Here is a 27,876-nt window from a genome sequence, read left to right as displayed (position 1 = left end):
AGGCAATATCTCGGGAATTATATGAGAAATTTACAAATTATTATTTTTTAACGTCCAATCCATTATATTATTGTAATTTATATTATTATAATTTATCAGTATTTAAATATACAATTTGAAATTGTTTGTGTTATCTTATAATTTATTATATGGTCTGGTTCAATGATAAAATAATCACCCGCTGTACGACACGATCTATATTTTAAAAAGCACGTATCGATATTTACTCGTAACTATAGTTCATTATAATATACTCTTTGGCTCCTATAGGCTATAAGTATATATTTGTCGTAGTTTAAATACTTATATATAGTACGTGAAATCATTATTGTTGGGATGAAAACGGTGCATAAAGTTTCAACGATTTTCGAGTTAAACGTATTACGTAACATAATTGATAATATATTATACACTTGAGAAAATCGAACGAATAACGTCAATTTAGCGAGAGTGATGGAAGGCAAACTGCAGCATTATAAACGAGCTTCGTATATCCCCAAACCTTGGATCAGAAGTCATCGTTCGTCGCTATTACAACAGCAGCAGAAGGAGTAATTGAACGCACGTATATGTATGTATAAAATAATATAATATATAATATAGTGTATGGATGCTAGCGGGAGTCGTCGTACTACGTTTGTATACGGTCTATTAGTATGTATACGTATTACATGTAATAAGTGTACACGTGTTGAACGGTTTTATACAATATATTATGGGAGGACTATGCATGCGCGTGTATACATTTTTTAATTAAAATCAACTCGGTCGACTTCGTACCGGGTGCGTTAATGAATAGCATATATATATATAATAATAATTACATACGAACATTTTATTTTTTATTCCTGCTCACCGCTGCAGTAGGACTTTGGATATTATAATATTATTATCATATTATACACGCGCCGCGCGCTCGCGCCTACCTCCTGTTTATTATTATTATTATTTAGATTCCCAGACACATTGTAACACAATGCGGCCGTACACCGTGTCCGACTATACATACATATATACAATATTAAATATCTTTATATAGGTACACATCGTCGTTGTCGTTCTATTAAATAGCATACACGTCCTCGTCGTGTATGATGCTTTACGTTTATGACTAAAATAATAGGTATTATATATAATATTATACTTTGTTACTGTTCATCTGCTAATACGCGTTTATTTTATATAATAATAATATATTGTATATGATAATGTATAATACACGTGCGCGTGTATATTTTTCTGTCTAAACTCTTTTGTTTTGACTACCGCCTTCGATGTAACATCGTGGTATACTATAAAGTAAATACAATGTTGGATGCGATATATACATACTACATAGCGTATCATGGATATATGACATTTTTATACTAAAATTACATTTGAATTTTTCAGATTAATGTGATACACTCTGTATACATACATGGCTACATACCACCAGATAATACATTATTAATTATTATTACGTACGAGCACCTTTTGTATAACGTGATTCGGCAGGATGGTAGAGTATATACTATATTATAATAGTGTACGTTTCACGTTCTTATACACAAGAAATTACATGTATAATACAAGACAAGTGCACACACGTTTACGTTTGCTTGCCCATTATGGTCAACATTTAGTTAATTCTATCAAATGTTTACTTTATAAAAAAAATTTAACAATTTGTTTTTACTTGCATTTTTTTTTACCTAACCTTGTTAGGTTTTTTAGCTATTAAGCAGTAGGTACCCCCAAAGAGCCTATTTTACCATAATTTCTACTAATAATACCTACTGTTGATAAATTGCGACTGCATTTTATTATTTGATCTGCATAGACTTGTGTAACACATATCATAATAAACACAATACAGTGACACGCGTCTGAAGGCACACTTGGTCAACGCAATAAGCATTTCAACGAATTAATAACTATTAATGCTGGAGAATGGCTTACTATACAACGTGAAAACTTAAGGCACGAATATGATTGCAAATTGTACGATAGCGACTCTGTGTAATGGTACACCATTGAAGTTTCATTATTGGACTGTTTTTTATTAATAATTATATAATATTAGAAATTACTCATCTTCAATAAAAATTATTATTGTTAGGTAATGGTCGTTCAGTTATGGTCGTTCTTTAGAATTAACTAAAAAAAAAAAAATGACGATCACAGATCAAACGCTTAAGTTTATATTTTTTATTAAACTCTCTAACGCCGTTGTCCACGGGGAATTAGAAATCCTATTTCAAAATAAAATAACGTTCATGCAACCCGATAGGAATATAGGTATAATTTATTTTTGAAATCGCGTCAATATCGCTGTTAAAACGATGGCTACGGAGCTGGTTTCAAAATACGACATTTGTTGCGTACAAAATTAACGACGATGCGCGCGCTGTGTACGGCATAATATTGTAGAAACGGTTTCGAAAATATTTATTAGACACGCACGTGTTGACCATAAACCCATAACTTTGTAGTATATTCATTTATTAGTTATAAAGTGCACACCACACCACACCACAACGCACTGTATTTAAATGGTATTCTCAATCTCAATGTGTTTAACTTGTCTTTGTATCTATCCATATGGTACTTTTATATATCCGTATACAATAGTGTGATCGTTCTGTACATCATCGGGTCGACAAAACATATGTCCGTTTAAACCAAAATATTGTAATAATAACAGTGTTTCTATAAAGCCTGTGAGTTCGAAATTCGTGTTTGGTTTGTTTATAGTGTTTATACACAGTTCCGCTACTCGGTTCAGCAATTAATCTGATGTTTCGGCAAAATCGCGATAATATCACGATCACTCTTAACGTGCTGTCTTGTTTTTAAATGCCTGGTCGCGTGATTAACACGCGTCGCATCGTTGTCGGCGGCGTATCTTCAATAAATCGCATTTTCGGTGAGACGAACACAGACGTGCGCGCAAATAATCCTTATAATATGCATATTATATTTATTTCTCGTTTAGTTGTATACTTGTATGTATAAGTTAATCGCTTCAGTTATTTCATAATTTCAAAGAATTCACTTATACTAACCTGACTCGGTATGTGCGTGAAACTGATTAAAAATCTTTTTTTAACGTTTGTTTATTATATAGTATGACTTTATGATGGGTACCGCAGTTGCTAAACTATCGGATTCATCCTTCCCAACTACCGAAAGAGGAACATTTTTTCCACTTATTGTGTCTTTAAGAAGTTAAGATTTTATACACTGTTATTATACATAGGTACATCAACTATGGTCACTATATAAATGTAATCACATGCATTTACGAGTAGGCGACTATCGACTAAACTAACAGCTATATTATATTTATTTTATTAAATTTTCAACATCAATCACTATGTTTTTCAGCTATGCGATTTAATAAGAAATTAATTAGTAAAAACTGAGAATACTATTATTTAGAGTTTATAGATTTAAATGTTAAAATCGGTATTCTATTATATGGAAATAAGAGCCAATGTAATATGATAATATATTTGTATTTATTATTTTTATTTTCCTAATACATTTACATTTAAAGAAAACTACTCAATTGAAAAAGTTATGTATTTAAATGTTATTGATATAGTTGTTTAGTCTGCTCAATATTGATCATGTTATAAAATCTCCTAACCTACTTATTTTATATTTACTTATACTTATTAATAAACTACAAATTAAACCTAAATAACAGGAAAATCGATATAGCGGTAGTTTTATTTACGATTGTTAGGGGAGGATTTTTGGATCTGCAGTACCTAATATAATGTATTTTGTACTACAAAAATGTTACCACAGTAGTGTCATAAAATATAATAAAATAAAATAATTCCCTGCCAGTGATTTCATAAAACGAGGTTGATAAACTAAATAATGGTCAACTAGTTTTTGTCTGATTTATTAATCGGTTATACGAACGTCGTTGTAATATCATCGTAATATGTATATATTTTATATGTTTTTTTATGAATAAGTCGTGCACGTATTATTGAAAAAAAATGTATAATCGATTATTAGGCTTACATATATGTATAATATACAAAATACAGGTAGGTACTTACCAATCTACCAGTTTATATACCTACCCACAGTACTACTTATCTATCTGCAGCGTATATTATCGCTTTCTCGGCACAAGTGCATAATAATATTATACTAGTCTTTACGATGTGTATCTCTCATAGTTTCGTCTATCGTTATATAAAAAAAATATATCAGGTGAGAATTATTAATTTATAGGTATAGATAAAATAATAATGATATAATTATCGCGTGAAAATCAAAAACCAATTTATTGCATGCGTTTTATGAGTGCAATACGTACCATCCTACCTACTTGATAATATGGCTCTAATACACGCGTTATTTAAAAACGAAATGTAAAACTTAAAATAAATAACGAATACTAAGTTGTTAAGCCGTCATGCAAATACACGTTGTTCATATATAAATTAATATTATACATGTGTATGTGTGTATTTTAATTTCGCCAACATTGTGACGGGATTCTCACGGGACACATATAATTGTTATCACATGTCTTAAGACGGAGGGATACCTACTTGAGTGTAATATTTACATTATTTTTCATACTATAAAGTTTTGTTACTATGCTGGTACTCTTATTTCGATCACTACGTTTATAACTCCTACAATTATATTTATATAGGTATCGTGTTATACACTTATATTTTCACGATCAATATCCAATGAAGATTATAGACATCTATATCTACTTAAAAGATGTTTACACGCAGTCTTTTGAAAAGCCACTAGAATTAAAGTAATTCAATTTATAGTGTATTGTTACGATAAAAATGTTATAACTGCTTGTATAGTTTTTAAATCTTGGAAATATACAGTATCATTAACAATATCATTACTGATATAAACCTATCAAGATAATATTGTTCGAGTCGCAAATGAAGAGTAATCGCGAAAATTATCATGTTATTATTTAAATTTAATTGACATAATACGAGAAAGCGCCAGTTGCGTGCGGTCAGGACAAATTAGGGGAACGGCGAATATACAGGCAAAAAGGAAGAAAAAAAAGTTTATTTTTTATTGTATTAATTGATAATGTGACTTATACATTGAAATTATTATTATTCACTAATTCTTATATGAGTATTCAATTTAAAACAATTTATCAGATTTCTTTGAAAGTTATTAAATTAACTTTTTTTTGTATATGTAATTTCTTTACATAAGTGCTCGTATTTTAAATTTGTTCAGCCCATAACGTTATTATAGGATGACTGGTTTCAGTAGATGGGGATATCCACAATTTTATATTATGGTGGTTGAAAGCGCTCTCGATATTTTTAAAAACGTATTTCCAATGTTTTGCCATTGCATATCGATTAATTATTTTATCAATACACTTTTATTATATTACACGAGTACATTAGTTAATTTTTTTGGATTTAAACGAGTATTACCTTTTTTACATCAAAGTTAACAAAATTACAATGTATTTATAATATTATTTTGTCTATTTTTTTATGATTTAACTTTAAGTTTATTTTAGCGATTACTCTTACTCAATTTAAAATATCACCACACTCCAAACATACTCGAAAATTACACAATACCCAACTGTCGTCGTGAATTATTTTTGTTTTAAATTAATTGTTCCAGTTATTATACTTTTTTTATTATATCAAATAGAATATTTTTGAATGTCAACAAGTCATTCACTAGTACGTGTTTATTCTAACTTTCCTAGTTTCCTAGCCTGTATTGATGATGGTTATAACTTATAACTTATAACTTATAACGTATAATATAAAGTAACGTAAAACTTTTCTGTATGATATATTCGAATGCAGTTCGGCAGCCATAGACTTACCACATACGCGTATACCTACACAAAATGCGTATTTAACCGGCCTACAATAACCTAACGTTCGTTTACACAACGTATATATGCATTCATCTTACACGCAATGATTGAGAAAGCAACTATAATATCCTGCATTCCCGCTACCACTGAGCATACCTGGACTGTACAAGCGTAAATTAATTTTACTTTACGCCGGATCGCTCTAATGTTTGTAACATAGTATAATATATTATATTATAATTTATAACTATTGGTGTTCCTCTGCTTAATTTTTCTTAATTCGAGCGCTGGACTCAATCGTGATATAGAAAAATCCAAGAATAAATTAGGCCTATCCAATGTCTATTAAAATAATTAAACAGAAGTGGCTAAACCATACTTTGAATTGTCATTTCTATTTTCAAATAAGGTTAGTGACTGTTTTATTAATGATTTTATGTTATTAGTTCATAATTACATAAGATTTAAAAAATTTACGGATTATTTAATGGACACGTATATCAGCGAAGAGGCTAAATTTCTGCTAATCATTTGGGCTGCAAATATCGCGTCACTAACTCTCACGACAAATACTTGCGAGTCATAACATTCACGATTCAATTCTGAGTTCTATCACCCATATCCTACTATGTATCGCTTTTTGGACGTACCTACTGAAAGGATTACAAACAAAAATGTTGATTAAAATTAAAAGTATACATTTAAAATAACGGAATTCTACTTTAAATAAAAATCTGTTCGAACAAATATAATATGATGATTACAAACAAAAGCAAATTTATAAAAAAAACTTAGTTTCATTTTTAAGTTACAAGTATAAAAAAGATGAGTAAGTATTATAAATATGTTATTGGTATAATAATTAATAAGTATAGGTATTATTACAAATGTATAATGAACTTGATTGATCAATGATTTAAAATACAATATGTTAATCTGTAAAAAAAATATTGATTACTTATTTAAAAGTGGTGCAGATGACATAATGCCCCGTTATTTATTTTTTTGTGATGCAAACTATAACCTTAAAATGTGGCACAAATTACCGAAATTAATTGTTAGATGTGATGGCGCAAATTAGATACGCCGGACCGAAGACGGTCTGTCCATTTACCTACTATGTATGTTTATTTCTATCATATATTTTTACTGCTATTAAAGTAATTTGTTTTACTAATAGTAATACAATGATAGGAGTTATACGCTATCAATATAAGCAATAGCTTAAAATTAATCTAAATATTTGAGCACCTGACAACCTCCAACAGTACAAAAGACGTTTATCTTGTTATCTCTTACATTAATAATTTAACAACTTTTGAGGGGTTTTATCAATAGATAGTATCCCTCATAAAATTAAAATCTGTTGTCATATTTGTATGTACACAAGTAATCATAAATATTTATGAGTTTTCTACACACAATACAATTTTTAAATATTTTGACTCTGTTTGAGCTATTTATAGACATTTAAAATTAAAATTTTTGTTTTTGCTTTTATAAAATCGACCTATGTTTAGAATTTTTTTTGGTGTACAATGATATATCATTGAATTCAAATTTAACACATCAATTTTTTTTTTCAAAGACCTAATTGACACCTAATATACAGTAGTGCGGTAATCACTTGTGATTAGTCCACCTTTTAGATTTAGATTGATATATAATCATAGATTAAAATTATGTGTGTGTGTTTTTTTTTGTACCTATATGTGCACAAAAGTAGTCGATAAAATTTACGATTTTAAACATTGAGGGTGGTTTTAAATACCAATAGGTTGGATCTAGTTTGTTATTTATTCCTACCTATAAATTATGATATAATTTTAAAATATTTAAATTCTTTTTAAGTTATTTGAAATTTTGAATTATTTTTATAAATGCGAATAAAAATGTATTGTTAAATAAAATGCTTGAAAATTTAACTGGAAATTCCTCATAAGATATTAATTTGGGTACCAATTAAAAAATATCAAAATTTATAGACACATTATTTTTTTATGTCTTTAAAGTCAACAAAATTTAAACGTTTACCGAAAATTCACATTACATTTTATGACCATTGGGTTATTTTTACATTAGATATTCGCCCCTAATATGATAACTATTTCTAAAATATATGCTTATTATTATTTTCTTTTTATTCTTTTTATGATATATCTTGTGACATATATAGTATACTTATATTGTATTTAAATATAATTTAATAGCTGGATAACCTGGCTTCGCCCATGTGCAATTTTTTCGGTAAGTATTTTATCTTTTTCATAATACGATTGCGCACGTCTTAACGGGACATTATAACACATTTTGGGTAAGATATATTTTGTACGATTGCGTGTAAAACTTATTGCGATATTGCCAAATTAGGCATAATGGTATCATTTAATTTTTAACCCATAAAGTTTAATTTAGTTATAACTAGTTAGTACTAGTAAATATATAAAACATTAAAAAAATATATAAAGTCATTTACTTTAAATGTGGCTCGAACTAAGAGTTATTTATTATTAATGCTCTAAAATGTTATCCCTAAAACGTTAATTAATGTATACTAATACTATCAACTTTCAATAAATAAATAAATTAATACATTTTATTTCAATGAACTTACTTTACGCCATAAACATTGACCGTAATGAAAACGACAACCAATGTAACTCCTAGAAATACATTGATAGCTGCTTTGTGTGCGCTTTTCTCAATTTCGCGGGTGAAAATTTTGTACAGTTAAAGATTAACACAATTTATTTAACGAATAAATTATTTAAAACCTTCCAAATGGCTTCATAAGTATTTTTAGTTTTGTTTAAAAGAAAAAAATTAGCCAAAGGTAAATAAAAATATTTTTTTTATTGTTACAGCAGATATTAGTAGATAACTTAACTACATACACGCGAGTGTATATATGTATAGGTGAGACATTTAAAATTACGATAAAAAAATGAGGTAAATACGACATTAATTATCTTAGAATTTATATTATCGTGTTATTTGACAACATTGCACAATCGTGTAATTGCGTTAATATTGTACCTATTTTTTTATTATTTAAAATATTTTATTGCCTTAGAGGCTGCCTTTAGATAATTTTAATTATTTTATTAATATTATTAATTTGATTACATAAAAATCTTTGTATCTGGATATTCATAAAAAAAATGTTTAGGTCTTAGGACGTCGTTATACAATATTATTACATTATGGCGAAATAAAAACTCACTAACATTTAAATTGATTAATAATAAATCTCTTATAAATTGTATATAATATTTAAACATTTTGATCCTGAGACATTATACAAATTGGTAGGATAACAACTTATCTATAATATCTTTATGATACAGTTTTTATCAATCACCATTAGATAGCTGTTACCAAGGTTCATGCCCACGTCGCTGAATCCAATTTCACCAATATCCTCAGTTCACCAACAGATAGGTAAACTGGTTTTATATTATTTTGAAAACTTTCCCATTTCGGCGACATTTTCGTTTGTCGATATCTTAGTTCGTCGATGAATATACCGGTTTTATTAACTTTTAATAATATTCCCAATTCGCCAAGTGACAAGAGCGAATGTAAGTTCTTAGACATATTGTTTCGTAATGATGGAAATTATGGTACCAATAGTAATTATAACACATACCTATTTATTATTCAAGTATGTTCTACACAATGAGTGTTACATCTATTTTTAATTCTTTATTTCAAAATATAACTTCGTAATTCGATTTTTATACATAGAAATTCTTCGAATAATATTCTGCTTAGTAATATTCAATTAAAAATGTATTTTATCATTCAAAATATTTCATAATATATAATATGTATTATTCATTATATAGGTACACATATTCACATAAAAATATATAATATAATCGTATATTCATAGATTTATTTATATTTAGATAATGTTCTTTTACCAAATAAAAATACTAATTATACTTATGGAAGGTATTCAATATTATTAAGGAAGCTGCCTTGAGAAATAATTTGACTTTTAAATCAAAAAAATTTCAAATTTATTTTAAAGTAGAAATGATTGTTACCATTAGAGACTCTTTTGGATGTTAAGTAGAAATACAAAAATGCGGCCTTTTTCATTTTGGTCAAACAATATAGTACCAAGTACAACAATTTGGACTAGCATACGATTATAATGACGAAATAAAAAAAAAACTATTCGAAGATTTTGTATCTTAGCATTGACGCCTACATCGAAAGAATATATGAGTGTTGGTCAATTATTTACGACGAAGCAACAGTAAATGAAAGTAAAACAATTAAACCAATTTAATAATATTTTTATAAATATAATAAAATTAATAATTATCTTAACATTTAATTTTTAATTTTTAGACTATTAACTGGAAAACTTGTGTCTATTATAACTTTTTTAAGTAGTAATAGTGCTTTGATTTTTGACATCAGCCCCTCTTTGAAAACGAAATTGAATCTAGTTGGTACTTAGGGGAAGGGGGGTCAAAAGTAAAAAATGTCCAGTAGTTTTCAAAAGCGTCAAGAAAAACCCTGAAAAAATAACGGAAAAATGGGAATTTTTACGCATAACCACTTCTTGACAAAATCAATTTTTTTTTTTGCTGTAACTCAAAAACGAATCATTTTAAATACTTGAAATTTTCACCAAATGTTTATATTAGCATTAACTGTTTACGATTAAATTTTCAAAATATTTAGAATTTTTTTAACTATTTTTAGACCATTGTAATTTTCGATTTTTAAAATCTTTTTTCTTGAAAAATTTTTTAAAATTTAATTGATACTGAGTTTATTATAAGTTGTTCTTATTGTGGTAAAAAAAAATCAAAAATCGTTAGTCACAATTTTTGTTTATAAGCATTAAAAGTTCAAATGTTTACAAAATATGTCAAAATCGCGAGAATTTGCAAGGAATTTTGAAGTTGAAAATTCATAAAATTTTTGTAATTTATATCTAAAGTTAAAAAACCCAACACAAGATTCTTCATAACTTTTTCTTCAAATAACTGTAAAAAAAAAACTCCAGCGTCAATATAGAAAAAAATTTATGAGCGTATGAAATGTGGTTATAAAATATGGGAATCCTCAAAATAAATATACAGGGCCAAATTGGACTTAAGCAATGAAAATATTACTTTACAAGAAAAATCATTTTTGGTAAATATAATCATGAATCATACTCTATAATTGAACTTCATACCATAAGTAATTATATTAAACGAAAAATGTTCGAAGTCAATACTAAAGAAATGCCATTTAAAATAATTGGAAAAAAATTTCGTAGTTTAGGTAACGATACATGATTACTGATTAATGATATTTCATATATTCGTAGACATTTATATAATAAAAAAACTAAATATCAGCCACCATTTCCCAAGGATATTAATGAAATTCATGAACTTCGTATGCTTATATATTTGTGAATATAATATAATATGATGGTCTTACAACGTAATATATAATATAAAAATATAAATTGTTTAATTCTGCATTTATGTATGTGCTTTATATATATATATATATATATATATATATTTAGACATATACCTTCTCTAATTAGGTACTAGTTGGAAATTGTTTAAAATATTTTTTTTCTATTGTCTAAAGGTGTGGTTAATTTTATTGTTTTACTCAGACATATTTATTACAAGTGTAAAGAATATGTATAATCACTATAATGTACTACGATCTGCGGAGGTACTTTGGTTGAATGTTTTCATTATTATTATTTAAAATGTATTTTATATAGTGAAAAAAAATAATTTAATATAGTTTACAGGCTTACAGCATTAAAATTATAAATGCATGTCTGGTTTCAAAAGTATAAAAAACAATAAAACGTTTTAATGTTTGTCACCTTGTTTCCCATTAATGTTCTTAAAATCACCAGCTTATTATTATTTTTTAATATTCAACAATAAAATGCTTGATGCTATACTTGTATAGCTTATACATTTTACTAAAAGTTTTTCAACCTACCTATTAATATTCGAAGTACTATTATAACTCTGTGATGATTGGTTATGCACGGTAAATTGTTGGACGTACAAAATAAATGCAATGGTTAAAGTTTAAAAGCTGTTAGTGGATTAAACTATAGTAGTATACTTGTAGTTCTACACTTAGCAGTATGGTATACAAAGTAAATTATTGTTAACTTGGATATTACTGTAACTTTTATTTAGTTTTTGTCCAATTTTACAATATGACCAATTTATATAAACTGAGCGTAAAAATAATACCTTAAAATATGCTGTTACAATATTATGAAATTGATTACCTGATTTTACATAACTATTGAAATACCTACATTATACATTGATTTTAATATTGTATAATAAAACGTCAAAAAATTAACTTATGAATAATACATGGACCAGAGTGTCAAAATTACGTTAAACGCACAAAATGTAAAAATAAATTTCATTTTTTTTAGGTTTATATATATAATAATATGCATTATGTGACTGAGTTATTTAAAAAAGTTGAACAGTTATTGGTTGCCTTATTATTCACATTTCAATGTTACCTACTATTATTAATATTCATATTACTATCCATTACTTTGTTATACATATGTATTGTGTGTACGTTGTTCTACAATGGAATTATAATATTGTTAAAATATCACAGTTTATTGATTACGTAATAAACGAAATGTCTGAAACATAAGAATTTGAATTCGAAAAAATATTGACAGAAGGTAATATATTTCAAGTGATTTCATGACTTTATGTAACACACTAACATGACAAAAATGAATTATTATTTTTCTTCTTCTTAGAACTCTCTAATACTAATCTTGAGTTATCTATAAGTTCAGTATATTATATTTCAAGAATGTTTCTTGTGGCGTAGGTAATTATTATAATATTTCGGTACAATGTTGAGATAAATATAACAAAATGTTCAATTTTGCAGTACATATCTATAAAGTTAGGTTAGGCTAGGTTAGTGAAATGAAAATTTTATACTTCTAAGTATAAAAAGTACTAAGTATTCTAAGTAGGGAAAAGAACGTTATTTTTCTATATTGTTACCAAATAAAGTTTTTGATAATTTCGTTTTCGTTATCGTTATACCGCGCAATATTTAGGTAGATCGTAGATACTCGTATACGAATTTTGCGCGTTAAAGCGATCTGTAGTCACAGCAAGACTTCATTGACAATATTCAGCCATAGCATTGACTGTTTTTTCTTCTCTATTTTAATCGTCACTTCAATGTTTGTGTCCGATAATGTGTGTGTGTTCATATAATAATGATATTATTCTTATTATCATAATATCATTATCATCATTATTCACGGTGGTATTTTGGTTTTCTATTTAAGTAGTCTCGGTAACGTGTCCAACGATCCGTGCGGTGTGCACACGACAAGGCCCGTCTCGTATATGCATCGCGGTGTAGACTGTACACATATTATATATAAATAGTGTAGCGACTAGGAGTACGCGATTAACCCATTAGCAGCACTCTTCGGTACAATTTATCGCGGCAATTATCCCCTCGTCGGCATCACACATAATACACACTCACACACACTTAGAGTTATTTCGGAAATAATATACACCCCTACGCACCTCCACAACACATTCGTCTAAAAAGCGTACTCACGGTGCACTTAACATATACTCTCACACACAAACACTGTATAATATACATCTAAAATGCACCGTGTTCAGGTAAGTATATTATATTATGCAATATATAACACTTAAATGGTTACTGTAAATACAGTCTTAGATCAGAACTGTCGAAACTTTGACTCTCATATAAAACATGTGCTTTCTGAATACTGACTGTGGTTGTTGAAGTATATAACTAGGTATAATACTATTAATACTTAGGTATCGAGTCGTGGTTTATTATCTTTAAATGCGGTAGGTCGTGACTCTTCAAATTCTCTAAGTTAATCAATATTAAATAAATATATATATTTATATAATATACATACGATTGTGTCACAGGTGTCACAAAAATATCTTTTTAAATCATTGGTATGTGTATTGTACTCTTACACAATACTTATGTGTAATGTACGACCAACATAATTTACAGGATGGTCCATCGAGTTTTCTCATTTTCCTAAGGTTTGTCTAATGGGAATAAGGAGAATAATGGTGGTCCACTTTGTCAGTTTGTCACCCTGTGATTACAAACGTTTCACTTATTCCGGTTAACGTGAGTTATTACTATATTTTTTATATATTCCCTAAATTTTATAGACATAATATGACTAGCCACTAGCCAGTATTACCGACTATTTTATATTAATAATTAATAATTAGGATTAGTTAGACACATGCTTGCCATGCTTCTTGCGCCGATTTCAAACCCGGAAGCCGCCAGTTGACATCCGTCCGAACACTTTTACTCTCCATCGTCTATGCTATAAAGGTACAATTTATTTATTCACATTAAAAAATATTAAATACTCGTAATATTATAATAAATAATAATATAATATTGTTTAAACTGCAGTCTTCCTTCGGCAATCAAAATTCCCTAATCGGCTTTGCGATAACGTGGATGATCAAGAACGTTCAATCCTCTCTTTCTTATTATGCCGATAAATGCGACAAGCTGGGCTTTTATTCCATGTCCGGTCGACAGTGTTTTTCTGCTCATTGGTGCCTATGCACAACGGCCCGAACGTGAACACCCTTTTTTAAACGTGTTCAATAAGCTTGGAAATGGTAATTAGACTTATTGGTTCTAATAAACAATAATATGACATGAGGTTATTAAATGTTTTACATTATAAATATACAGCAGTGTTATATATTATTGCTTATGGTAGGTATCAAAATATGCATACAGTTATTGATACTTAACAAACTTATTGAACACCTGATATACAAACATATAGTAGACATGTTATTTGATTTATATTATTATAATCAGGTATTAAGGATGTAAATTTAATGTATTCGAATTTCGAATGCTTTTTTTTATTATTAATACAAATATATTTTGCATAATAATTGTTGAATCATTGCGATAGATTCCAATAAATAGATGATTATACTGTCATTGATTGTATAAATAAAATATGTATAACTATTTGTAGGTAGTTATTGCTTTTGATTTTTATTAATTTTAAACACCAATTAATACTTTAAATAATTACATTTTATTAATTATAATGACAATAAAAGTCTTCTTAACAATTGGTCTTTCAAACTATTAAATTCTTTCTTTTAGATTCTGAGCGAAACGAAGAATGTATTGATTTTATAATGGTCTGGGTTTTTTTGTGTCTTTCATCGCCCTTAGAGTAGGTTGTAAAAATTCTTTGATTTTCAACTTGAATAAATCTTTTCTGGTAAGAAAGTGAATCTAGTTGGTATTTGTAGAGCGGGGAAGTAAAATGTAACTGAAAATAATAATCAAAAATTAGGAAAAAAACGGAAATTTTTACGTAAAACCAATTTTTGACAAGAAAATGTTTCTTGAACATGAATAAACGTAGATACTTGAAATTTTTATCAAATGTTTATTCTTTTGGTGTTATTTATTGCAGTTTTACATATGCGATTTTTTTTTTTTTTATTTTCTTTCTATATTAATGTCAAAAAATTGCTTGCGCAGTCAAAAACCTTGAAAATTTAATTCAAGGTTCCTTATGAATTGTTATTATAATTATTTAACAATATTAAAGAGACATTGGTGAACATCTTATTTTATTTTATTATTTGAAGTTGAAGTTTTGATGAAATTAGATATTTAAACGAATAAACGGTTGTAATTCAAAAATATTTTTGGCAGAAATTTAAAACTTTTACATAAATATTATTAATTTATTATTTTATTTTACTCGTATTAAACACAATAACTTTTTCAAAACTTTTAAATTAATTTTATGCTATTTAAATCACGAACCTATTCAAACTGTTTTACGATAAGTCGTTATTGACTCAACATTTAATAACTATATCATTTAACAGAAATATATACCATTAATAATTAAATGTTCATGGTATAACAAATGCAATGTTTTTGGCAAAAAATATAAATCAACATACTGTAATACTGTAGTAGTGAAATAAATTACTTTAATAGCAATATAAAAAATCATAATCATGAAATGTGCTTAGTTATAATGGCTGACAAACCTATACTGTGTCTCATGATAGGGAATAGTCCGGGTTTATAAGTCGTTGGATTTTAAGGCTCCGTAGTCGTTTGTATGATAGCCTGTTTCGGAAATAAATCGTCTTAACTACGGAGATAGAAACATACTAAAAGTCGATGAATATAGTTAGTTTACTTTTTTATAGACGAGTGGCGCGCAGAGATCAATTTTCGTCATCTTTCAGCAAGCTTAGATAATTATCTAACGAAAATTTAACGAAAATTCTATTACAACTGAGTTTTGGAACGTGTACTTATACGTCTTATTATAGTAGAATAATTTGTAACCAATATCTTTATTTAAAGATTTTTTTTATATTTTGTAAGCACTCCTTTCCTAACCAAATAAACATATAAATTTCCATATTATTTTTTGAACAACACTAGTCCAGTCCACATGTCACTGAAGTTGACCGCTAACAGGATTTTTATTGAAAGAATCATTTCAGATACAAAAATGTAAAAGGTTAAATCACGTTTTAGGTTTTAGATCGGTCGACGAAACAAGTATATAGGATCGGGTGAATTTAGTCATCGGCTGCAGTACACAATACACATGATGTAATATTTTAATATATTATATAGTTATTTATGATTGTGATGGTGTTTTTCCTCGTACGACGTGTCTAATTAAAATGATAATCGTTGAGTGTGCGTGCCATCATTTTCATTATTATTATTTTCACGGACTTCGTTTCTAAGTATATCTACCGTTATTATAAGTGTATCGTATAGGTGTATGGCTTAATAAAATTTAGCCAATTTAGGTATGTATAAAAACAATCGAAGTAGGTATATGCTCGCAATAATATCGACACGTAAAAATATAAACTACCGATTTCAATATTTTATCGACAGACGATATCAATCATAACAATGCTATATAAACTGTTGGATTCATTTATTTCCGATGTTATCGCATTAGAAATAGATTGGCCATAAGGTAGGCACATCCAATATGCCTATAATATAAACATATACTTGTACACAGACTCGCACGTCGTTAATTTATTATTGTAATAAAAATTCATCTGAAATGTGTTAAATGATTTACGAGTCTGCACCTTTACTGCAATTCTTTTTCTGCAGTCGTTAAATTATAACGTCAAGTATGAAGGTATATACTATTTTACAGCGTGTGTGGTAAATAATTGCTATGAGGGTATATATAATTATTATGTTATTATATTATATCGTATATTATATAGTCACTATGAGTGGACGTCGCAGAGGAAAAAAACTGACTGCGTGTTCAGCGCGGAATGTAATAGTTCAGAATATTATCGTAGCTATCAAGTACTCAAAACAAATACGATGATAATTATAAAAAAATATGTTTAGGATGGCTGAAACCACGTCGCCGCCACCGTATCGAGTTTCGTAACAAAGCGTACCGCCGCCGGGGCGAAATAGCCGACTCTAGCTGGTATACAACAATATTTGCTTTGTACATGTCGCTGTAATCTCGAACGCGCGTTATTCTTGTCAGTGCTCGGCATTATTATAGAAATGTGTACGTCACATTAAAGTTGTCATCAAAACCGCACTCTTTGAAATAAAGAGGCCGACCGTTAGATTTTCTATAGGTAATTTATGAGCACCGCACATTTTCCCGAAATCTTAACAAACAATATACCAAACAATCGGCATTAAAAACGAAAATATCTTATCTTATCTTCGACATTATTCATACTACTGATATTATCTAAATATTTAACAGTTTTGGGATTTGTGCGGTTACGTTCGTTTGAGGGTTGGCTAATGGTTGATTGACTCAAACTATTATTGGGATTTACTTAGTATTTTTATGGTTTTAAATTTTCTAGATTAATACATTTAAAAATATATTAAAGTTATGTGTACCATTGATTATAAATGTTACCTATTATATTTATCAGCATCACGCCATCACTCGAGGGCTTAATTATATCATACATTAATTAAAAATAAACAACCCAATGGCAATTTCTATATAATTTTTTACTTTCATAAAGTATAGAAAATATAGTATTCAAAAAATCAAAATCTATGTATTAACTTACTATTAATAATACATTTTTAACAAATACCTATAGGAAAAGTACCTTTGTGCTTACCCATACTTAAATTAAAAACAACATATTTATACAAGTACAACATACTTCACTGCAACATATAATAGGTAATATTGAATAGTTATTAAAATATAATAATAATTCATGTTTCATAAAGGTACAAAAAAACCCGCGTTAGCTACTTCTTTGATGCGTACCTAAATATCGTAGACAACGTTATTGTAGGTATAATTGTTACGTACGTGCACGTATTAATTTATTTAGAAACAAAAAACTCGTATACACATTAAATATATACTATCATATATATATATATATTATATTATAGCCTATAGGCTCTGGTACGATATCACATCGTATAATACTTATGGGTGGGTCTATACGATTCTCCGCGTCGTCTCGTCCATCGTATGTGCGTGGAGCATTATTTTATTTATAAGTATAATCCGACCGTGCTTTTTTAAGAACGCGGCCGCACCCAATACCCCCATGAATAATGCTAATGAACCCGTTGGAAGGAGAACTCGGTTCATAAATCATACACATGTTGTGTATAGATATATTTATATGGACGCAGTCGTGTTTTGACCGCCGACGCCGTCGGCCCCAAGTTTTATCTTATATATATATACATATATTGCGTGTGTGTGTGTGTGTGTGTGTGTGTGTGTGTGTATATAGTTTTTATTATTTTTTAGTTTTTTTTTCTACCTGTCTGACCCCACCACCCCTCCATGGACTCCTCCCAATCAACCGTTCTATCGTCATATGTACCTATATATTATATGTCTAAGCCCTTTCACGCGAGACTTGTAGTCGTTCAGCGAAATTATATTACACACGCGCGTCATATACATATGCCTACTATACTATCTATATCTCGTATACTATCGCTGTATATTATAATATATTTCCGACAATAATTGCTCGATGTCGTTTATATATATATACACACGTACACTTTTATACGAGTGTCACGCTAGCCGCGACCCACTCGCCTTGGGAACACAGTCGGGCTGACCATGTTTATATGATAGGTATATTATATATATATATATATATACATACCAACGACCTGGTGGCATATAATATAGCACAGTCGTATGGGTTTAAATTTCATAAAAATACGTAAATTGCTGTTCCGTTTGATAGTCGTTGATTTGTAACCGATGTCGCTGTATACCATTTGGTCGGAACCCGGCATACAAATATAATATAATATTAATTTCCTCTTCTCCGCATCAACTAACCACCAAAGTCGTACGGCGTTATTAATATATTTTGTCTCCAAAGACTATCCTTAGAAACTGATATAATGTATTTTTAATTTTTAAACTATTTAGCTATATTATAATCTATAAAAGAGTCAATAAAACCACTCAAATATAGTTCATTACGATATTTTAATATATTAAACGTGGGTACTAGATAGGTAAAAGCTTAGGTCAATAATTATACAAACAAAAATCGCAACGAACGGTTATCCGCGCGTTGATATATTATTATTTCGTCGCTTTTGAATATGTATACTTAATATTTTTAAGCATTTATAAGAATTTTAATATAGTAATGGAATTTTCTTAACACACTATATTTGCAAATAAATTCAAAATAATAATAATAAAGTGATATAATTTGATTTAGTTTTTTCAGTATGAATTACTATTAAATTTGTAAATTTTTCCTTTGCCATAGCAAAACGTAGCGATACTCAATACTTTCCATTGCGAAGAAATGCCTTTCACTGGTCATTATATGCATAAAGAAAATAATTCAATACCAAGGAGTATATAATAATGCAGAAATATGCATTGATCTACATACCCACAACATTTCTAAATGTGAATTGTTCTTTTAATAAAAATATTTAGATGTAATTAGATTTTTTTGCTACAGACTAATTTTTTTGTTTTTGAACAACGAGTATTTGCAACAATATAAAAACGATTTTAAAAATGTATTAAACTAGGCGAAGGGCTAAGTCACCACCCATAGCTACCTCTGTATTATATAATATATTATAGCTATGCTGCCTATAATGCGTATCAATACAACGAATCACGAATACACGACATAAACACCGAATAATAAGTCGCTTTGTATCGTAACAATATTATTTGCGTTGATCATAACATCGTTATATATACGCCTCCCCCCGCGAAGAGTTTAATATATGTAGTTCACGTGAACAGTATATAGGACATGCCAGAGAGGGTACCGAGAACCAAGTACCATGTATCCTCATCGCCGATCTACAACCGTTGATGCTGCTGTCTCTGCTCACCCTGTATCTTTTTCTGGGATGGAAGTGTAGGGGTCGTTAGAGTCGAAGTGACAAAGAAAAAACCCCTCTACGAATTCGACCGAGGGAAAACTTCGTCAGAAAATAAAAAATACTCCTATGATGCCTACCCCCGCTCGAATAATAATAAAGTCTGCGCGTTCAACAGTGTGTGAGGAGTATCGTTAAAATCCCATCCATAACGTGTACGAATGCGGTGCTAAAACGGTGACGATGGGCGCAAAGGTCGAGGAGGAGAAGAGATCACGAAGAGTCGCGCTTAAAAAAGGGGTTGCGGGTGGATTGACGGGTGGGCGGGCGGTTTCTGACTCTCGGCAACGACGTGTATGCGACACACGAGAAGACGACCTTTTCCGACGTTTATATAGACTGACGGGAGCGGGAGAGGCGTGAGCGGAGCGGCGCGCGTGTGTGCAGCGCGAACTTCGGAAAAGAAACGGGAAAAAGAAATGAAAGAAGAAAAAGTGTACGAGAAAAAGTTAATATGTATTCTGGAGCGGATGTCGAAATCACGGCCGAAGCGGCATGAGGGGGCCGTTTACGTACAATATTGTGTATATATAGTTATAATAGCGTAAGTTGTCTTCGTCGACGATTTTCGTTACAAACGAGATTGCTGCTACAGCGTGCGCTATATCTATACGTGAAGATAGGTACTAGAATATTCCAATTTGCATGTCGACGAGTATTATACTCGACCTTTGACGTTGTAAAATATAATTTTTAATAATATAACGTCATTGTGTATACTCGTATATCTGGAGAGCGCATACAAATATTAATACAACGGTGCTGAAAGTAAATTTTTTTTCTTTATCTATTATTCCAGTATTTTCGGTTAGTATAAAATATCGCCCATAAATCAAGGTGAATCTGGTTATATTATAATAATAATATTATATATGAATCATGTAATATACTACTCGATACAGATATCAGTCAATTTGAGTATGTTATGTTTCCAGAAAAATTTAAAAAGCAATCAAATAAAAACCACCTCAATTGAAACGAAGAACGATATCGAATTTTTTACTTAATCGTCTTAATCCCTTTATGTATGGCTAATATATTTATAAGAATACATTTTTTTGTTGGTTTCTATACCATTTTATGATCATTATGACTTCATGTTGTAGCTACATATAATATATAGAATATAGAAAGTCTTATAAAATATATTATTCTATATTATATTATATATGCGTTTTAGATGCCTACAATATGGCGTTATTATTTTATTTTCCTTAATTATCACAGTTCAAATTCAAATGCTGTTTTCTATTTTTATCGCTCTTACAGAAACATGGTAATAAATACGTCTATGGACATAAGCGACGTTAATCGGATCGAAACAGTGTTTATACATTATAAACGTACATCGAGGTATAATCATAATGCATCATTATGTCATAATTTCATTCTTGGCGTATAATAACAGAAACATAATTTTCATACACATACGATGATGTATATTTTTTAAGAAAATGCCCTCGAGTATTGATTTATATTATTGTCTGTATTCTGTATATATTACACACAATTATGCATTATCATAATAATAAATTACTTATATTCGTTCGGGACATGAGGTGAACTAGTTACATACTACATACACGTACTTTATTCTAGAAATTATTTAGTTTTGACCCTCCCCAAGGTATGATTGTATACAATATAACAAAAATAAATATTAGTGATCTCAAAATGAGGATAATGTAGGTTTGTTTATTTTTCGCGGTAGCTCTAATGAGCAACATGCAATCGATGGTGTTTGTGCGATTATGCTCATAGCACCATATTTATTACCCTCCCCTACTTTAGATTTTCAAAAGGAAACTAATGCCAATTGTGCTTTTAATATTGTCGTTTGTACTCAATCCCTTTCCAAGTTGTTAAACAACATTAAAAGTTTAATACTAAAATTAACTTCAAGCTACTTTTCCTTTTAAACAATTATTTTTTCTCACATATAGGTACTTTTGATAATAATGACTGTCATTTATAATTTTTACCTCTCGATAGTTTTAAGTTGCTAAACATTCGCTTTATCAGAATAAATCAAATACATGTTATATCCACTTATAATCAAATGAAAGTTCAAAAGTTTTCAAATAGATAACAATGTAAAATTATTACAACATTTTTTAATATGTTTTTACATTTTTTAAAGAATCGATCATGGTACTTTTAGTAGTTTTCAATACCTACTAAAAGGTTTTTTAGGTCCAAATTGGTGCGTTTATATAATATTCTTATAATATTAAATTCTTATACTATAGTAATTTAATTTAACAAATTTAAATTGTTCACCCTGTAATAACTGTGGGATATTATGTAATATTGATACGCATCTTAGCCCTTAGGTGGACAGGTGGTCAAAGAGATATTTATCTCTATGGTTTATAACTTTTGGTTTCTTTCATAAAATTGTATACATTCACGATTCACATTCACACCACGGCTACCTATTATTACCTATGTATTTTAAAATATTGATTCATCCATGTTAATGATATTCTTTGGAATTTGGTTGTTTAATTTAATGTTGGACCATTTGAGTTTTCGAGATACGGTTATTTTTGTGCAAGTTGAACTAAACCAAGATTATTAATAATGAAGACATTACAAATATAAAACTATGTGATATGCAAAGATTTTTATTTCAACTCCTACATTTATGGTAATTTAAATATTTTTAAATAATAAAAGTATAAATCAATTGAAAATAAAAATATATTGTTCTATAATAATAAATATTCAAAATATAAACAAAATAATATCAACATACTCGTAGAATCAGCTTATGAAAATAAATAATATATAAAGTATCATTATTTATACAAATATACTTGTTTGTTATATAAATACAAATATTATAATGCCTATACTTAAAAGTTTAATTATATACAAACGTTTAAAACATTAAAATGATGGTATATACCATTAATATAAACAATATAGCAGATGTTAAACAAATAGTATAAAATATCAATGCTGTATACAAATAATAAAATACTAAAGTTTGGGGAGGGTATGGCTGAGTTATACACATTACACATACAATATACATATATATTTTATAATATCGCATATGGTAGAGTTTTAGTTGAAAGCCTGTGTATTTTTTCTTCTTCAAAAATTTTAAATTTTAACCAACAGAACATTTTTGAAAATTTTGTAAAATACCAAGTATCTTCTATCCTTCCAATTTATACTTACGCACTTTAAAAAGGTTAGATGAAGAGATAAATGGATGTCTATGGGCAAATGATTATCATTTTCAATTATATATTGAAATTTCTTGATAAGATTATACAAATAAAAATAATTTTACTCGTTTACACTGTACTTACTTACTTGCTGTCCGGACCTTAGCATTAGATTTGGCGCTATGTAATTTCGCGTTGGTAATCGCTTAAATTATTCTATAATATTATTATTATAATACTAACTTTTGTAATATTTTAATATTTATCTTAGTATGTTTCTTGGGTCTTTATGAATTTTCTAAGAATTGAACTGTCTAGCTTTTATGAAATTTAAATTGACGCCATTATATGTACCTATATAACCAAGTAAAATCGTATCTGTATGAATCGTATAGTGTAATAATGATATCCAACTCTTTTTTTACAGCGTTGTAAAATGTGTACTTTGTAAGGTTCAGTAAAATGGACATTTAATATTTCATCACTACATTGTACTTTCTTATCATACATCGTTTGGTGTATAACGTTATATCTCTTTTTATTCTGTTATGTAATGGTAATATTATCTTCAATTGACCAGCATTAGAATTATAGTTCAATTGAATGACTACATAAAAAGTATTATTTATAATATTTTTTACAGCAAACGAGTATCTAAAAAAAACAGATACTTTATCGCTTGAAACTAAAAAATCAAAATAATAGAACACGCGATTATTCTAATTTAATTTAATTTTAAGAATTGATACGAAAAAATGCAAACACAAATTTTACTTTAAATTGTTTAATATATACAGTTAATTTCATTTAATGAATACCGCGTACATTAAAAACGAATTATTATTATTATTATTACATAGGTTTTTTGTTATTATTATAAATATATAATACAATGCGTATTACCGTTATTTGTACCATTGACCGCATACCGCTGTCGCGGTGTATAGTCATCCAAGTCGTTAGTACCTATAGCCATATATAATACGTCCTAGATTAAAATATCGCGCAAAATATAGTATACAAATATATAATATGTTATTATGTATTACATTACGTTAATAACGAAAGTACGTGTATGTACTCATACTTAGAGATAATAACGATATTTTCATCATTATTATTGACCGACGGAATCGTGATAAAACGAAATACCGTTCGCCATGTGAGTACTCTACTTATATTTTTATGTATAGGTAGTATCAACAGTCATTATTGTTTTAACGCCGCTGCACGCATATACTGTAACCCCTCAGGACTACGTATAAAACGATAACCGGTTCGTACCGCGCGTGGTATTACCGGTAAAACGAGTATACCATATAAGCGGCCGCCGTGCCGCCGGTTTATAACCATATCTGTAACGTCATGTGCATCAATATGCCGACAATGCATCGTATGTATCAGCCATGCACTGTACGACGCGATTCGACAAAAAATAAGAACGGACGTTAGAAAAAAAAAATTCCCTACAATAATAATAATAATAATAATAAAAACGCACAACGACTACGATACAGCAGACACAGTAATTCACACGGAGGGAGTTTTCACGCTCTATATTATATTTTATTATATATTATATTATTAGTTATTATTTATTATAATACCTATATATATATATATATATCAGTACGCTCGTAGCGCATTCGGATGATCGACCCGAATGTGTATACTTATTAGTCATTAATTATCTACTTCGCGTACATACTCTATACCTATTGGTTATTGTCTAAATACATATACAGTGTACCTACGGATGATAAGCTTGCATTTTTTGTTCCGTCTAAAACCATTTTACGCGCGCACAAAAAGATCGCCCAGATGAGAGAAGAGTAAAAAAAATGTGTTTCTTGCTGACCATTGAACATTTGAACCACACACACCTAACTTAACCATACTGATCTTGCACTTTAATCTTCTTTTGAACTTATTTATTATATATATAACACTGATTGACACAATAATATTAATAATGATTTGTATAAGAAGATTTTTATACCCTCAAAACTAATATAAATGTTCAGCAGCAAATATTATATTAATTACCAAACACTAATGTTCTTACTTTTTATTGTACATCACTTTAAACGGACGAAAACACGTTTCCAGTCCCGCGTCACTGAATTGTGTAGAAATCACGGAGTATTTATTGTTATAATTATTGTACTATGATTACTATGCGTATAAGTAAGCATAGTATATGCAAAATCACGTCCTTGTCGCATATTTTTCAAAGGTTTGGCGCAATAATGAAAACAATTTTATTCTTCAATGATTATAATACATTATCATTGTGTGTACGATATCGATCGTCGTTTATTTTTTTCACGTACACATACTACACATATACATAATATTAAAATATATATGGAGCATGATAACGAATTATGCGCTGACGCATATAGTTTGTTTGTTCCCGTCCGAAGTACGCATTAAGGTACACCCTGCCATATTTTATTATGATACATATAATATTTGTGTATGTTTATTGATCGCATATATAGAAATAAGATTGCGATATAAACGTAATCATTATAATTAAAGAAACATCGTACAAATAAAATATTCTACACAATGTGATGATACCAATATTCATTCTCACAAGTTGTCTGATGGTAAATATATCTTATAATTTATCTCAATAAAAACGTTTTAAATACAAGTATACAATTATTTCGAGAAATATTATTTGATAAAAGGAATTTACTGCATCTATGTGAATTTATATAGTTAATTTATTTTGTGTATTTTTAAAATATTTTGGAAGGTGTTAAGATATGTTTAAACGTTTAGTGATTTATTTTAAGGGGAAAAGGACAAAATTATACTATTTTATCTATTCTATGGAGGACAAGTGCCTTTACTCATCCAAAACCGTGGCCTATTACCGTTGACTAATGCTCAAAATAATAATAATAGTTATTATTAGATTTTAAAGCTGTAAAATGCAACATACAGAAGTTATTTCTGTTATTAAAATTAAAAATTATATTTTATATTAAATCAAAAGTTTTTATAGGTTTTATCGAAGGAAAAATATTATCATCAGCATGACGTATAAATGTATAATAATATTATATCCAAATGTCATTGGACAATTATTTTAGTTTGTTTTTCTCTTGTCATAAGCATAAGTCACAATAGTTTTCAATTGCTAATGCACATATTACATACATACAAGGAGAATTTCCAATTTGCCCAAGAAAAAATGATGATTTGACAGTTCAAAGGAGAAATTATGAGTTTTTATGTGAAACGATCGGATCGTTTAAAATTAATTATATCGTTGTAAATAAATAACTGTTGTGTACTCTCTACAATGGCGTACATCTATTGTTATTGTTTTTTGTTTTCGAATAGTCTAGTGGTATAATCTAAGTATATATTATGTTTATGTATAATAATTAATAATAATAATATGTTTTTGTTTTTTTTAATAATAATTATATTGGCCGCACGGGGTCAAGCACAGAAATTATTTTATAACGACAAAAACATAATTATATTAATGTAATTTTGTTTTTTATTAATATACATATAAGACTAACTAAGTTATAGTTTTCATAATATTTTGGTATGTTAGATTTACATGTAACACGTAGATAGATCATACATATAGGTATCCGGTATCCTATATGGCACATAGTGTAATTCTAAGAATGAATTTATTTGTGTAAATTTATGGTTTGAACTGGTTTTGTTACTGCGAGCAAATAATAATAATAATAATATAATATGTATTTTCGAAATCATTCGAGAACTTTTTATGTTTTGTAATTAATTTTATCCTCAATATTTTCGTGGTGAAATGTTTATTGTTACTAACGTGGTCTAAGCCCGTACAAACACTGCACATATTATGTATATTATAATATAGTTGACGTACATCAGTCTGTCTAAGGTTTATATAAAATATAATTCCCTAGTTCCGACGTAACATTTACGTTAACGTGTGTACGCTGTAATATTATATGCAGTGGCGTATTTACTGGTGAGGGGGGGGGGGGGGTACAGGGGTACTGTACCCCCCCAAAACCTCTCCAAAAAAAAAAAAAAAACTAAAATTCTTACATATTTGCAGAACCCCATTTATGTAGGCACGCGCGGACATATTTTTTTCCCGTTAACAAAATATTATATAAAATAATATAGTTTAAAATTCGTTACGCAACATATGTTCCTTCAGCATGGTTTTAAGTAATAAGTATAGAAATTATACATGTATAATAATACAATTATATATTTTGTTCAACTTCCTCCAAAAACTGCATAAGGACGTAACTATTACAAGATATCATAGTTTATAGTATATAAACTATT

The 27,876-nt window shown here is 28.7% G+C and overlaps 2 long non-coding RNA genes across 3 annotated transcripts in view; both read left to right on the top strand.

Moving 5' to 3' along the window:
* Positions 1 to 27,876, top strand: part of LOC132921472 (uncharacterized) — an 89,208-nt gene that overhangs the window by 14,367 nt on the left and 46,965 nt on the right. The window contains exons 1-4 of one of the 2 annotated variants that reach the window (XR_009660889.1): positions 12,909 to 13,539; positions 13,916 to 14,038; positions 14,146 to 14,254; positions 14,339 to 14,553. This is a non-coding gene — a long non-coding RNA (uncharacterized LOC132921472). Of the gene's footprint in view, positions 1 to 12,908; positions 13,540 to 13,915; positions 14,039 to 14,145; positions 14,255 to 14,338; positions 14,554 to 27,876 lie in introns of those variants that run through there. The other variant, XR_009660890.1, reaches the window with a different exon arrangement.
* LOC132922723 (uncharacterized) lies at positions 206 to 1,673 on the top strand. The gene is made up of 2 exons (XR_009661045.1): positions 206 to 571; positions 1,393 to 1,673. It is a non-coding gene; the product is annotated as an uncharacterized LOC132922723 (long non-coding RNA).

The sequence above is a fragment of the Rhopalosiphum padi genome, chromosome 2 (genome assembly GCF_020882245.1).
Source record: "Rhopalosiphum padi isolate XX-2018 chromosome 2, ASM2088224v1, whole genome shotgun sequence".
NCBI classification, from domain to species: Eukaryota; Metazoa; Arthropoda; class Insecta; order Hemiptera; family Aphididae; genus Rhopalosiphum; species Rhopalosiphum padi.
This window is presented reverse-complemented; position numbering and strand designations above follow the sequence as displayed.